The following is a 16047-nucleotide window of genomic DNA, read 5'->3' on the forward strand; positions in this document are numbered from 1 at the left end:
GCGCGCGTTATTGGATATTAAAGCTGATTTTTATTTCGCACGACTTTCGCCGTACTTTCCGACCATTTTTCCCATCCAACGATCCTTCGATAGCTTCAGTTTCTCGAATTTTCAATTTTTCCGCCGTGCGCTCGCTCTGCTTTATTTTTTACTGTGTTCCCATCACTAAATTAACACAAGTTATTCATTTTCCACTGCAACGATGGTTTTCACATTGAAGGAAAAAGAAGAAAATAAACTGACAGTATAAACTTGAATATATACTCGCGAAGAGTATGTGAATTTCGGATCAGATTGTTAAGATTATAATTTAGAATTTGTAAATTAGATTGACTTCGCCTATTATGCTTTCATCCCTTTTTGATCATTTTTCCAAATGAGAGAAAACGTGCATTTGGCGCGATGATGATAATACTACGATTACTACGAAATTTGTTTCGTCATCAAACAAGAGAATCGATCGATTCGCGTGCTAGTCGATAACTGAGTTTCCAACTGTACCATTTTTGGCGATTATCCGCGGCTAGGGGGAGAAAGAAGAAGGAGAGAGAAAAAAAAAGGAATAAAATTCATGCGTCACAAGAGTGTACTTTCATCCATTTGCGTCATCCGTGGCCAAATAAAAGTAAACAGTTCTGTGTACATCGACGAAATAAAATACAGAGACCAATTACTTCGATACTACGAACATGGACAGACACTGAAAAATGAAAGTCGACGTACGACAGAAAATTAACGCCCATTAAAGGACCAAGGAACCCGATGTACAATTAAATATCATTTACCGTACGGCTAAATATGTGAAAATGAAGATTACTATTTTAACGAAAAGTCAAGACTCCGATTTTTATCCAACAAATATGTTCGTGTGTTCTCGAGGCTGGAACTCGATAAGAATTTTGAAAGAGATTTATAATCTTGAATGAAACTTTCGATTCGATCCAGTTTTCCTGATCGTTCGATGAAAAATTGAATTCAATTGAACTGAATAATAACCGGAAGCAGCCATTTTTCATGTATCTTTCCCTTGAAAATTTATTCTGTACCAAAAATTAATTGAGAGGAGTAATTTTTCGTCGATCACAAATCACATTGTGTTAACATTAAAAAAAACTAATCATTTCTTAATGAATTTCCAAAAAAAAAAAATAAAATAAAATAAAATAAAATAAACTAAAAGGAAAAGATGAACGTGAAACGAGATAAATAAAAGGCAAATTACAACGTCCGACACTAACCGAGGCTCGCAAAGTTTGATCAAACAGATGCGTCTGACGATCGTTGCGAAGTTCAACAATTCGGACGGCCGATCGAAACAGATAAATAAAAAGATTCACCGGCGGAAATTCCAGAGTCGTTACACGGTAATCAAGATGAAGATGCAGGGATGCACCAGAGACCACGTAACAGGGACACGAGGATAAAAGCAGAGCAGACGAGATACGATTGCAACGACAACAGTTTACGGAAGCTGCAACGAGGACGCGGGTAACGCGAGCTTTTCACGCTGAAAAACACACGTACTGCGCGTCCCGCGGGTAATTCCCAGTTATCTTTCTTTACGATTTCACGGCTACGCTTGTAACTGCTCCGACCTCGAGATCCGATAGATCGAGAGAGAGAAGCTTGACGATCTGTCGAGCTACGGTTTCTCCCTGGAAGATAGCTACAAAATTATTAAATATCGAAATTCGCGAGTTACCGAAATTCGAATTGCCGAAGAGGCTCGAATGGTCGATAATTTCTACATTATCAAATATCGAAACTTTTCAATTTCCAAGTGCGCGAATTTTCCAATTTTAAATTTCTAATTTCAAATTTTTGAAAATTTTGCAAATTTCTGCAACTTCGTAGATACGTTTCTATGAATTTTCGAACTGCTGAATTTTTTGGGATCCTCGAATTTCTAGATTTCCTAGACTACCAAATATCTGAATTTTCGAGCTGACAGGTGTGCGAATTTCTGAATTTTTAGATGCTACGATCGTCAAGTGTCTGAATGTTTAAATCTTCAGGCTTTTGGATTTCAAAGTCTCCAGATTTCTGAATTGCAAAGTTTTCAAGTTCCCAAATTTTTAAATTCCTACATTCCTAGATCTCCAAATCTCTGAATTTCCAAGTTTTTATGTATCATGCAAGCTGCCAAGTTTTTAAATTCCTACATTTCTAGATCTCCAATCCTCTGAATCTCCGAATTTCCAAATTTCTATGTAATTATACCAGCCTGTAAATTTTAGTACCTCCCCGTAAGAAATTCCAAAAGCACGCTGTCATCGATAAAAAATTCCAAGAATCCTTCAACGCGCTCTACTTTCACGAAATGTCCAAGTTTGTACCCTTTACCCCCTCCCGCTGCCCTATAATAAAAGTATAAATCTCCAACTTCTTCACTGCTCCACCAACCGTTCAAAGATAAAAGTAACGACGCACTATGCACACCGTCAACACATTCTCGATCAAACGAGTCGCGACGGCAATGACAACAACAATAATTTCCGGTCGTTAAAAATGTGTTTACTTCCCTCTATCCTTTACGAGAATTACACGCGAAATATTCACTGGGAACACTATAAAATGACGTTGCCTGGAATAACGACGGGGAGGGGAAAGGCTCGGCGAGTTTGCCCGTTAGTACGGATTAAAAAGTTTCATCGAGCAAGCAAATGTGTTTTCTATGATGGTTTTTCGAGAACTGGCGGCAGAGGGGTGGGGTTTAATGGCCCGGCCGATGGAACTGAGTTTCGGTTTTCATGGCACGTAAAAGGGGAGAGATCTTGGCCATTCGTGATTTCAGAAGTTTTTCATCCGGATTTCACAGATTTCTCTCATGGGGGATTTAAACACAGAATTTTTATTAATTCCCTTTTCTCTGCCCTTCTGTCATAAATCCTACAGTTCCGCCGGTAGTCTCGTCGAATGTCGAAAAGCAATTCCGCCACTTGTCCACAATTCTAAAATACTATCTCCGAGGACAGAGCAACTTTTCGAAGTAATCGAGGATACATGCGAAAATTCAGATCTCTATTCACCACCGGCGAAGTATCCCTTTCGTCAATAAACTCAATATTCTCCGACGCTGTTCGAGCGTGGAAAATCAATTTCATTAAAAATTCTCAAGTTTACTCGGCGGAGATACGACGAGCGAGGCCCGGAGGAAATTAAATCTCAGATAGGAGGGTGAATTTTCCAGAAGGCGTACAATGCGCCACCATTCCTACGATGCGCCACGTAGGTTCCTCCGATTTCGCGTGTCTCCTCGGGAAGATCTACGAGTCTGATGGGATTCTTTTGAAAAACAGCGGGCAACCGAAGGGATAGGCGCAGCCCCTCCGGTCGGAAATTTACGAGGCGAGCACGCACCGAGAATTTATGGATTGTTAATTGGACGAAACGAAAACGAAAGCTGCGTGCCGCCTTGAATGTTCACGCTCCTTCCAGCGTTCTGCTCGCTGCGAAACCGAGAATCTGCTCGCTTAACGCTAGAGCTACCGACGACTAAAGCATAAAGGTTTTCATCAGAGACGTTCAGATAAAAAAGAAACAGAAAATCTTCGTAATACAATATGGCACGCAAGCTTTTATTTATTTATTTTGCAAAGAATCGCTCAAGTCCCCAAGAATACACTGTTTCGCATCTGCGAAACTATCTAACAAAAATTATCAATTGGTCATTTCTGACCATTTTGGTAGTTGTAGTGTTAATCGATCAAGTACGACAGAAAAAATTCAGTTTGGCAAAAGGAATAAAAAGAATTCAGATACAGTTTTCTACAAAAGTAAAATGGAAAATGCTACTAAAATATAAAATAAGTAAAATGGAAAATACTACTAAAATACTACTAAAATTGCAATAAATTTTACTGATGAAACAAAATATATGAATAACTCCTTTTCTAAACTCTCAATCTCTTGCACGAAGAAATTTCCTTCGAAAACGAAAAAAAAAAAAAAAAAAAAAGGAGGGAATTAACCGAACAATACATTGGTGTTATTAAACCAAACACACACACACGTAACTGCCCGAAAGAAATTTATTCAACGCCGAATAAGTGAACGCGAGTTCATCGAATGAAATGCCAATGACAAACCAGGGGCAGAAGAAAAGTGGTATTTTCGCCACCTTTCGACCCAAATTCCGGAGAAGTCACGTGAATTCGCGCGTCGTCGAGAGGAACATTTTCTTAAAACGTTGCGCTTCGTATCGCCTCGTCCGGGCGAGCAAACTTTCCAAAGGAACTCTCGCAGAGACAGAGACGAAAAAAGAAGAAAAAAAAAAAAAAAAAAGGAGGAAGAAATAGAAGGGAGTTGCTTCTGCGGAAGGAGCTTCAAAGGAGCGCGACCCCCTCCGCCCCTCCCCTCCCCCCTCCCTCCCCCCGCTTAAAAAGATGCAGATGGTTTAATTATACCGAATGTCGATAATAAAGTCGCGCAGCTGTGAGCTGGAAAGGCTCAATTAAACTTGTACCTTAATTTGTGCGACGGGGGTCGAGACGGAGTTGAAGATAAGAAGGAAATCATGGCCACCGAAAGAAATGTAAAACAGTTGGAGCCGAGGAGAGAAAGGCGTGAGAAGAATAGAGAGAAAACACCCCAGTCAACGTGTTAAATAAATAAAAGGCATGAATGGAATTTTTAACCGAGACAAAATTCAAGAGACTGGCTCGACTGATAGAGCGAGAAGGAGAAGCTGATTCGACTAGAGTGATGAAACAATCGTACGAAGAGATTTTACGTGCTTTTTAAAAATTTCTCTCTGTCTCAGTCTGAATGAAGTGTATTTTTTTCTACCAAAAACACCGTGTTCAGACGAATTTCTTACTCTCCCGTGAATGAAGAGGGGAAGTTTTTTTAACTGCACAAAAAAATCAAACTCATCACGTTACAAATCCAGCATCCAGTAACAAGTTTCATACGAAACATGAAAATCGCACGAGAATAAATGTTTTCTCCCCCCAAATGCACGGTATCCGACGGTATACGTTTCTCGAAATTTATGAAATTTATTTTATTTAACAGAGGGCACAGACATTTGCAAAACCGGCGCGAAACGCAACGCGGCGAATCGCTTTTCCGCGATATTCACGGTGAATCGAACGATTCCGGACGTGGCGATCGTTCTCCGAGATTGTAACTACCGAAACACAACCGTTCCCGAATGCAAGTTTTACGTATTATTGTTGCTCGGCACAATGGGGGGCGTCGCCGTTGTTGCCGGAGTCGCACCCCTGTAAATCGTGCTTAATGATAGATGAACGCCGGATGCACCGGCGCTTGAAGAAATCCCACGGAGTTTCACCGAATTTATAATTCGATGAAACTTTTAACGCGGTTTTAGGTTCCCTCGTAATTTTCCTGCCTTCACGCGTCGTGTTTTCAGAACAAACAAACGCGTGTCTCCGGTGTAGTTAGAGAGCGTTTCAGAAAACCAGAATGGAATTTATTTCGCTTCGATATTCGTTGGTATGCTGCGGAGCAACATAATTGGAGTGGAAGAATGATGTATGAATATATAATAACTTTGGAAAGTGTAGAACACACGAATACTGCGTACTATATGAAATATAGACACTAAATACTATAGTACAGTACTATATACTAGATAATATAGTACTAGACACTAGATACTAAATAGTATAGTACTAGATACTAGATAATATAGTACTAGATACTACTGAAACATACTAGACACCACTATGAATACTAATATAATCTAAATAAAGCATAAAATTTTTATTAAATTAAAAAATCTGCTCTGTCCCACAATGAAAATAAAAGATCCACAAGATCGTCGAACGACTGAAACACGCATCTCTTTCCTTTCTCAAAATATTTCAATACTCGAAAATTCAGAAAGTAAGTACAACGAACGGTGGTTAAAAGTCGAAGTAATGCAAGAACTTTCGACGAGCAATCTTGCCTCGGTAAAGACGGTTATTTTGACTGTGCACTCGAGCGTAGCGGCTTTCAACAAGCGAAATAACTACTCTAAGGGGTAGTTTCCAACCCCTTCCTGATGGCTCGTCCCTGAACTAACCGTAAGTGCTCGGACTGAGAACATTACCATAACCTACCGCTACTTGTTGCAACTGATATAGCCCAAGCCATTTACTTTTGAGCCCCGATGCGAATTCAATAGCAACGACAATTTGTTATCCCGGACAATTTTGTTTGAAAAAGATCGAGACTTCGTTTCTCTTCTCTTTCAATATTCTCTGGCACAAATTGTAGAAAAACTTTCGTTTCATCTACGCGGAGGATGTTCACCAATTTTCAAAGAGGTTCTGAAAATTTGCAGTCCCACGACGAAAGTTCCATCCCTAATTCACCGGAGAATTAATCAGAACCCAGGACTCTGGACATAAATATTTTCTCTTTCTCGCGATATCCATGGAATCGTCAGAGCAGCTGGGCATGCATAGTTGCCAGTATCTCTGCATTTTTCAAATGTTTCGATGTTTATTCGCGTCGGGAGCCGACCAATTCTCGTATTTCTTGCCAGCATACGACCCGGTTTCTTACGCTTTTCCATATCTCAACGTTTCCAGGATATCCAGTATTTTCCAAGTGTGTTCCCTATATTTCACAAATCCTCGATTTCTCTTCGTTTCCCATCTAACATGCTGCCGCGCTCTGTGTCTCATACTTGTTGCAAATCTCGTGGATTTTTATTACAGTTGTACTCCCAGTATTTTCGTCATTCTCTCGTCGAGATATTCTCCAATTTTTATTCCGTTCTTTCTTCGTTCGTTGATTCGCCCTTCAAAGTTATTCTACCGAGTGTTCTTTCGACTTCGACTTATTTTGCGAAACATTTCGTAGCAAACTGTACTATGGAAGACTTTTTTTTATATGATTATTAACATTATATAACAATATCATAATTCTGTTAATATCATTAAATGTTCTACTACTAGTATTGAAAATATATATTATTAGTATAAATATTGCTAGTATCAGTAATACACACTATTAATATACTAGTAACATAAATTCTGTTAATATCATAGAAAGTTTTATTACTAGTATCGAAAATATATATTAATAGTATAAATACTGCTAGTATCAGTAATATACACTATTAATATACTAGTAACATAAATACCGCTAGTAATGTATACTAGTGATATAAATACTATTACTGTCAATTGATCAGTATATACGTAGCAATAAGCGTCAACACGATACTATTATCACTGAAATCGTTGAAAAAAAAGCCTCTGCATTTAGAAAAGAGCCTCAGCCAAGTACGCCCGAACCAAGTACGCTCGATTTCACCCCGAAGAAATAAAGGAACGGAAGAATCGCGACGGCGAATGAAATTCTTCTTCTAGCGCAACAATTATCGCGTGTTTTCCTAGCTCGGTTTGTTTCCGCTTTCTTGGAATCCAATTAGAATGGGGAAAGGAACCAAGAGAGTGGATCGTCGATGCGGCATCCAGCTATTCATACACATTAACTCGAATCGATCGTTTCACCTCCTTCTCATCCGATCGATTCACCCCTCCATCTACGATTCTGATTTCCGTTTAATGATTCACCTAGATCAAAGTTGACTTCACTTACGATGGGAATGAGGAGAGAAAAATTTTAGGGATATTTTTCTCTCTGTGATATTTTTTGTTTGCAGTCGAATTCAAATTAATAATTTAATTGAAATTCTAAAATTTTTATCTCACTGTGCTTCGACCAATAAAATAATACTTGAAAATATAAATAAGATTATCTGTCGCAAGTGTGTGTGTTAAACACACATTCCTGAAAACTTCAATATTTCTGAAAAGATTGCACTTTGACTGAAACGGAGAAATTTCGAGCTCGGTGCCCAATAAAAAGAGAACAAACAGCAGAGAGGAAATTGAACGTAATTAACGATTCTACACACGGTGCTTCGGTCCTTTTCACGGTGGAAACCCGAAACGTGTTTCAACATCAGCGCTTCAAAGCACGGGAGACGAAGAAAGAGCGTTAGAAAGGAATTCGCAAATTCAGCAGGCGATACGTTGTTCCATGAGTTAACAAAGACAGATGATGAAGAGAAGAGGGAAAGAGAGGAAGAGGAACAGCTCGTGGAGTGACCTCATGATCCACATTCGCGGAAAACATTTCGATGCAGCGAATGGCTCCAACGAACCCCCTAGTTGGTCGTCCGGTTAAATATACATCGATGGATAGCAGCCTGCGGGATGTGGTTTTTTTCGAGAACGGATTAAATAATACAAGCTACGACGATAAATAACAATACCAAGGGCGTTTCCGTATCGGTTGCACGATGTTGTTTAATCTCTAAACGAAATTATCGGCAAGCTAACGTGAAAGCACTTTTAGCTAGATTAGCAAGTAATTCAGAAACTCAACGAAGCAAGTAGTCTTATTTGTGTAAAAGATACTTGTCAATTTGTTCGAAACAGATACTAGACAAGAAATTTTCTGCAGTTATGGATACTTAAATATCTCGTGGATTGTACATTTAAGTATACTTAAGCTAGTATACTTGAGTTTCAAGCTAGCTAGTATATATTTTGTATTTAATCTAGTATATGTATCTATACTTAAATGTATTTAAGCTAGTATCTATTTAAGTTATAGATACTTGAATAATTTGTAGATGTAAGTATATTCAAGTATACTTAAGCTAGTATGCTTTAAGCTGGATAGTATATTTTGTATATTTTGTCTAGTATAACTACTATGCTCAAATGTATTTAACCTAGTGCAGTTAAATACAATTGTACGTATATTTACAAGCATTTATTTAATGCTCATATTAAAACACTAATTTACTTTTATACATCTCTATCGGTTAATCGATCATTTAATGAAATTCGACGGTATTAAATCTTGATTTTGACAATTTCAAGCAGGCAATACTGGGTTAAAATATGTAACTGGCGCTGCGTAATCAGTGGTAATTTTGGGAATTGAAGTTTACTGCGAGCGAAGATCGGGTTTGTCGTGTTTCGAGTGGAATTTGTGGAATATCGGAGCCAGAACAACACTGCGAGCTAAAGGGTTAAATCTATAGTCAAATTTCTAGACACCGGTTAATTGGTCAGACACAATTCATCTATTACAATAGGTGGTAAATTTTCAACGAAAGTATAGCAGTATTACTTTCGTTGAATTCTTTCTGGGCGTGTCGAACCTCGGATCTGTCGAATCTGCCTTTTAACTCGTAATTGATTCGCTTCCTTCACTTATCCTCAAACTCGCTCCCAGACAAACGACTCTGGATCAAATATGTATTGGGATCCTGAGACGGGCTCTCCAAAACAAATTTCGAGGCAAGCGTACGAATTTTTCATCAGGAAGCACCGCATCGAAATTTCCAGGAGCCATTCCTCCTCGATTCGGTGGCACCCTCTTCGAGAACATCCCGCAGGATGCTCGCTCGTTTCGCAAACAAATCGCAGGTACGTTCGGGCGAGCTGAACCGACTAGCAATTTCCTACGGGCATCTTTCCTACCACTATTACTACGGGATCTCTCCATCGTGTTAATTCTTAATCCCTTCATTTTCTTTTCGCGGCGTGTCTAGCATTTTCCCCCGTCTGGCCGGAAACAATCGCTTAAATATTTCAGATTTCAACGATGAAACCGGAAACCCTCGCGTATTCGAAAATCGAATACTCGCAAATGCTTGGATACTTCTTTCCACCAAGTATCCGAATGATCAAACTTTTATCTTTAACCGAAAGCTCCCACTCTGGAGGTCCAAAGTTGCAGTTGACTCTTGCATTTTTGATCTCCAAGGCTTCTTTAAAAAGTAAATTGAAAATTGCAGAATATTCACATTGGCGGAGAAAATTCTGTTTAAGAGTCACAAAAATAAATTCGGCCGAGACCAACGTCCGGCGAGCAGAAATTTCCAGCCGAAGCACCGCTGGGACGAGAGCTCATCTCCATAAATCTGGCGAAAATATCACGGAGAAAACAGGAAGAACAAGCAAGGTGGCGGCATCCAGAGCCCGAGAGTCGGAAAAAGAAGCCCTGCCTGTCCAACTTTGCATTTCGCTTAGCACTCTGATCGCGGAAATAGCATCGGCGACGTGAAAGAGAGGGCGCGCGCCGAGAGAGACTCGACGGGAAGGGAGAAAGGCGACCCTGGGCGGAAACAGGGCCGAGAAGACTGATTATTCTGACTGCAGAAGAGTTCGTCTGGCTGGCTGGGCCACTCCATCATTTTGACGGCCGCGAATCCCTCTCGTAATATTGTCCAATGAACGCGCCTCTCCTTTATTCTCAACGAATGAGGTACGAGTATTAAAAGCGAGAAAAAGCGGGAGAGCGTGTGTGAGAGAAGGAGAGGCGCAGCTGGTTGCCGAAAAACAGGCTCGGTAATGGAATCCACGAATCCTTCGGGGGCCCAGCCGAGATATAGAGAGAAAAAAATAGCGGGTGTCAGTGGATTATCGCGTGATTGAAATCGATGATCCCGGGAGGGAGGAGAATACAAATCTCTCGCGCGTGTAAGAACGTTTTGGCTCGTTTGTTTCTCAATTGGCGAACATCTTTATTTTCGATTTTCTCCTACTTTTCCCAAAAAAAAGTCTCGACTAATTTCAATTGACTCGCCAATGAATTTTCTATTCTTTTAAGAATTTACATGCACACGTAAATCTATCCTCAATTCTGGGATGAGAATTACGAATTGAAACACGACGGTCGTCGGGATCCTTTGAGCCGAGTATGCAATCACGATTCCATTTATACGAGCGGCGTTTCACGATTTTAATCGAACGAGCAGCACGCGACGTGCATCATCATCCACCTACGTGCGAAATCTAAACACCGGGAGAGACCCATGTTCTTTCGGAGCAGTCCGGGCTCCATTTTCCGGCCGCGACTCGTTCACTTTATCCATTTTACTCATATTTCATCCGCCGGCAACGTCGAAACGGAGGGAAAAAGAAAAATCGAAACGAACGCCTCGCCCCGTCCTTTCACCTTGGCGACAGCTCTCGTCTTTTCACGAGATCAGAAGAATCTTTTTTCGGGGGGTTGGGCGGTGCTTTTTAGTCTCCGAGCGGAGTGCATTGGGAAAGTTGGTTCGCGTGGTATTACGTTTTTTTCACTAAATCAATTTATCGTCTGAAATTTATTGAAATTTGTTGGAAACTTTATTGAAAAGTTGCTACGTTTCGGAGGACATCGTTCAAGCATTGAGAATTTTTTTTACCGTATCAACTATATCATTGATACTCAAATATTTGAATTAGTTGTGATTAGTTGGATTAGTTCATGCAAGCGTCTACGCACATACGTCGCTACAAATTATTCGACCAACTCTTGTTTTTCAAACAATCGTAAATGACGATTTTATAAAATACTGTTCAAACTCTTAATCGTCTCTAACAAAGTGGCAACAAAAATTCATGTGGAAATATAAATTACACTCCTCAAAATTGTTTTCAATTAACACGGGATTAAATGAAATATCAGTTATTTCCAAATTAAAAAGATAATCAATTTCATCCAACAATTTAACAATCCTCTCAACAAAAGTTCCTCTCTTCCGCAAAAAAGAAAAAAACGAACGAAACCAGAAATTTCCTAGAATAAAACAGACGCTGAACGGTTCGTGATTTCTTCCCAAAAAAAAAAAAAGAAAAAAAATCCACACGATGTATCCGCGCGAGTCGCGCGTTTCACGGGCCGATACGTCGGATACGAGTTGAACAATGGCACATTGTTACTGGGAATTCCGGCTGAAACGCGAAGGAGCCACGTGAAGGGTGCGAGAGCAAGGGGCGTAGGGTGGTTACGCGGCCAAGATGGCGTAATATTTTTAATGGAGGGTGTCTTGGGTGATCTACGACGCGTTGCATTGTTTCTGCGAGACACCCCCCGCGCGCATTCTTCTCGCGCCCTTCTTCACCCCCAACCCCCTGTGTTCCAACCCCTATTTCTGACTGTATCTCCTGGAGAAACTTTCTCCTGGAAATTTCGAGATCTTGGGATTTTTCCCAACGTAAGATGCAGAGATATTTGACAAATATTGCCAAATATTTCCAGAGAATTGCCCGACGTTTGACGTTCTCCGAATGTTTCCCACCCCCGAAGAACGCGACGAGTTGAAAATCCTCGATGACGTTGGATTTCTGAAAATTGTGCAACATCTCGAGTTTAGCTGGAGAAAATTTCAATTAGACAATTTTGTGCGTTGTTAATTTCTACTATCGTCGCGGAAAATTACGTTCTGTTATTCTTCATCATTAATAATTGGAATTATTTTTAACTTCGAGCTACGGTCAAAGATATTTTGCATCACTCTGCGACTTGGCATTACGATTTAGGAGGCGCATTGCGAGTTTTTCTTTGGAATCGAAGAGTGTTAAAGACTAACATTGTCGTCGATGCGTACACCGCGGCGGAACTGACATAAGTTAAGCATTGTTTTCATCGTCAACAACGAGCAAGCGGCTTCCTCGCGCGTTCATGCACTGAATAATTGATATCAGACTATAAACTGCCCTGTTATTCCCTTGCGGGATCTTGGAACGTGCTGAATTTTCCTTCGACTAAGTTCTTATCCTCTTTGCTTGGATTATTAAACTCAAAATATTGTTGCTTGCTCTTGGATCATCTTGTTCTTCTTTTCCTCTTCCTTGAATCCTCTGCAGAGACAATTTAGAGATTTACACACTCACAAGTTTAACGCCTGTTCTTTATTAATGCATGTTTAGAATATTTATTCCAATATTATGGTGCGAAAGTATTGGAACATTGGAACTACAGATTATAATAGTTATTAGTACTAAGTAGTTATTATATACTTGATACTTGGTACTTAATATATACATGTAATACACTTCATACTTGGCGAGCGTTTCAAAAAAATTTCTAAACAAATCCAAACAACAAATTTCATATTTAATCATCAATTTCACACTTTTACTTAGCAAATTTCTTCCACGCGGCATCGTTACTTGGAAAACTTTCGCGTCCATTTTCGACAAAATGTGGCAAAAGAGAGAAAGAGAGAGAGAGAGAGAGAGAGAGAGAGAGAGAGAGACGTCAGAGGAACCGCGAGCAGTATAAGGTAGAATTATGTCACGGCTTTACGCGGGACACTTTTTATGGGGCTTCGTAAAGGCCGACGAAACTTTCCTTCTCGGTAAAACCATTAGCCAGGCCCGTATATTCTCGTCACAAAGGCGAAACCGGTCCTCACCTCCCTCTTTCTCTCTCTCACTCTTTCTCTTTCTCTCTCAGGCTATTGGAAACAGGTGTCTGAGCCCTGTCGCGAGGAAAGAATCCCCTGTGTCGTGTGGCGATGCGTCAACCGAGTGTCATTCTTTGTGCACAGCCTCGCTGGGATTTTGATTAAAACGACGAAACGTGACGGACTCTGTGGCACGGGTTTAATTATAAAGGAAGTGACACGAAAATATTTACAAATACTAGATACTTATCCCTATTTAATCCTATTTAAGGGGACGATAGAAAAAGAATAAAATGAAATTGTTATAGAATTGGTCATTGAAATCTCAAGATCTAGTATTTAATACTTAGTATTGTTGTCTACTATTTACTATTTAGAATTTAGTATTTATTAGTAATCAGTGTGTAGTATTCAGTGCTGATACTTAATACTTAATACTCGGTCTTTAAATACACAAAACGAAATAGTAAAAAAATGATTGACATTTGAAATTTTAGGATCGTAGAATATTAGAGAAAGTTGCTATTATTAATTCGTTACTATAGAATTTAACGATATAGGGAAAAAAGGTACGAACTGAAAACAATACGAAAGAATTTTTGAAATTAGTAATATTGTTATAAAAAAAAATTGTTTAGGAATGAGATATACATATTTCTTACACCTATTTAATATTTAATAATGAAGAAACAGAAGGGAAATATTGTTATAGCGACGCCAATGGCGGAAATATCGTCTTGACTGTACAAAAATTTCAAATTCTCAAAGAATTGGGAAAAGAAGAAAGATGCATTAAATGTTTCTACAACGTCTGGAAAAATTCGAAATTATTAAAAGTGAGTAAAAACATCGACTGCAAAGCTGATCGAGTTTCTTCGCTGTATATTTCGTGTGAAATCATCAAGAATATACGAATCGAACGAGCTGCTGCTCGTAAAACTCGCGAGTTTTCCCGCAACTGTATTGGCAACTACGTGAAACCGTAGTAAAAGAACAAGCACTTCTTGCGCTCGCGCGATGAATGCAAGGTTTTACAACGGAACTTTACGCCCGCTGAAATTTCACGAATGAATATTACGCGCCGCGCGTAAGTGAAAGATGAAATTCAACGGCGCTTTAATTCCATTGAAAAATTGACCAACGTGAAACACGATTTCTAAAACATGAACTACTAAACGTTGGAAATTTTTATGATAACTTTTGGTGGAGAAAAGTGGAAAGTTTCTTGTCAAAATCATCAATGAAACTCGACAGGACTCAGATTACAGATAACTTGCGTAGTAATTTACTCTTTGTGCTAACCTAAGACCAATTTGAAATAATAATGATGTTAAAAAGGAGAAAGAGAGAGAGAGTGAGAGAGAGAGAGAGAGAGAGAGAGAGAGAAAGAAAGAGAGAATGTCCACTGGGACAAGCCGAGAGTCTGTAAATTAATTACTATAGAATACAAGGACGCTTTGTCACGGGGTGTCTTTATTAAACGGATCCAGAGGCGAGTTTTACTCGCGTCGCTTTTACTTAACCGACATATTAGCCCCAGGGGCGGCCGATGTATTAACCGTGCCCCTCCGCGTAATTCTTTTCTTTAGCACCAGCCAACGAAATCCCCTCGTTTCATGCTTTTGTTTATGCAACAAGGGGCTACGAGGCTTGATACTGCCGAGATTACGTGTTCCACTCGCCTCCAGGAGACTTAACGGTGAATTTGTGGTGTTTCTCGATGAAATATACACCGAACAAACTGTGAACTATGTGTTTTCTTCTTTAAAGCTGCCTATAAACCATCAGCCCATCGTCGAAATAATACTCGATAATATTAGTATCATCGAACAATAAAATCATCGAGTAACTGCACTGACTACTACAGATACTAAATAATAAATACTCGATACTCTGCAAACATCACTTTTCACACAGATACTTCAGAAGACACGCTTCGAGAATGAAACATATTTCTTTTTCTATTCTTTGCAAAAATCATCTAATTTATCGATTTAGAAAACCGATCGAAGAAAATGTTCACGCTTGCTCTATGATTGGTTTCTGTATAATGTAGTCAGCGATTCGATCAAAAGAGGCTGGCGGTCTTTTTTTTTCCCCTCCCTGGACGAAGCTCGAAATTAAACGCAGTCACGCGTGGACAGACGCCGGAGAATTTCTCGAAACCACTTTTCCCGGTGTCGTTCGAGCGGAAATTTCCGCGAATGCGAAGTATTTTAGCCACATAAAGTGCGCCGGAAGAATAAAGCAGCAGACTTGTCCATGGAGTGTGCAAGGGATTCGCTGGAATGCCGGACGATCGTCGGTATTTCGTTCTGAATTTCCGGTGGCCTGTGATTTTTAGACAGCGGGTATTCGTACATTGCAAATAAAACATTACGGTTTCTCGGGCTAATATTTAAAAACGTGTAGACCAGTCGTTTCATCGGACAACTGTATTCGATACTCGCAATATATATTTCGATTAGGTAGACACTAAATACTAAACCGAATACTAAATATTTATTGGTAGTCAATAAAGAATATTTTTAAATTAACGATCTATATTATAATAATAGTATTTACTGCAGTCAATTCAAAGTATCTAATAAGTAATCAATTTTTAGTTTAGTATTTAGTATTTGCCCAAAATACTAATACTACAAAACAAGTATTTAATAGTATTAATATAAAGCCAACAAGTATTTAATACTATTAATATAAAGCCAACAAGTATTTAATACTTGATTCAATATTTAGTGTCACCTCAGTTATACTCAATACTCAATAACCTAATACACGATCATCTAACTGACGCGCTTTTGAACAGCAAGGAGGATACTTAATGCTTTTCAATAGAGTTTTCTCCCCCATTCTGAAATCCCCAAGAAATTCACGAAGACGAA

At 39.4% G+C, this 16047-nt stretch overlaps 1 protein-coding gene across 1 annotated transcript in view; it reads right to left on the reverse strand.

The window, feature by feature from the left end:
- The window catches only part of LOC122534461 (polypyrimidine tract-binding protein 1), a 65186-nt gene that overhangs the window by 42774 nt on the left and 6365 nt on the right, over positions 1–16047 (reverse strand). The window lies entirely within an intron of this gene.

The sequence above is a fragment of the Frieseomelitta varia genome, unplaced genomic scaffold (assembly GCF_011392965.1).
Source record: "Frieseomelitta varia isolate USP_RPSP 00005682 unplaced genomic scaffold, Fvar_1.2 scaffold_6, whole genome shotgun sequence".
NCBI classification, from domain to species: Eukaryota; Metazoa; Arthropoda; class Insecta; order Hymenoptera; family Apidae; genus Frieseomelitta; species Frieseomelitta varia.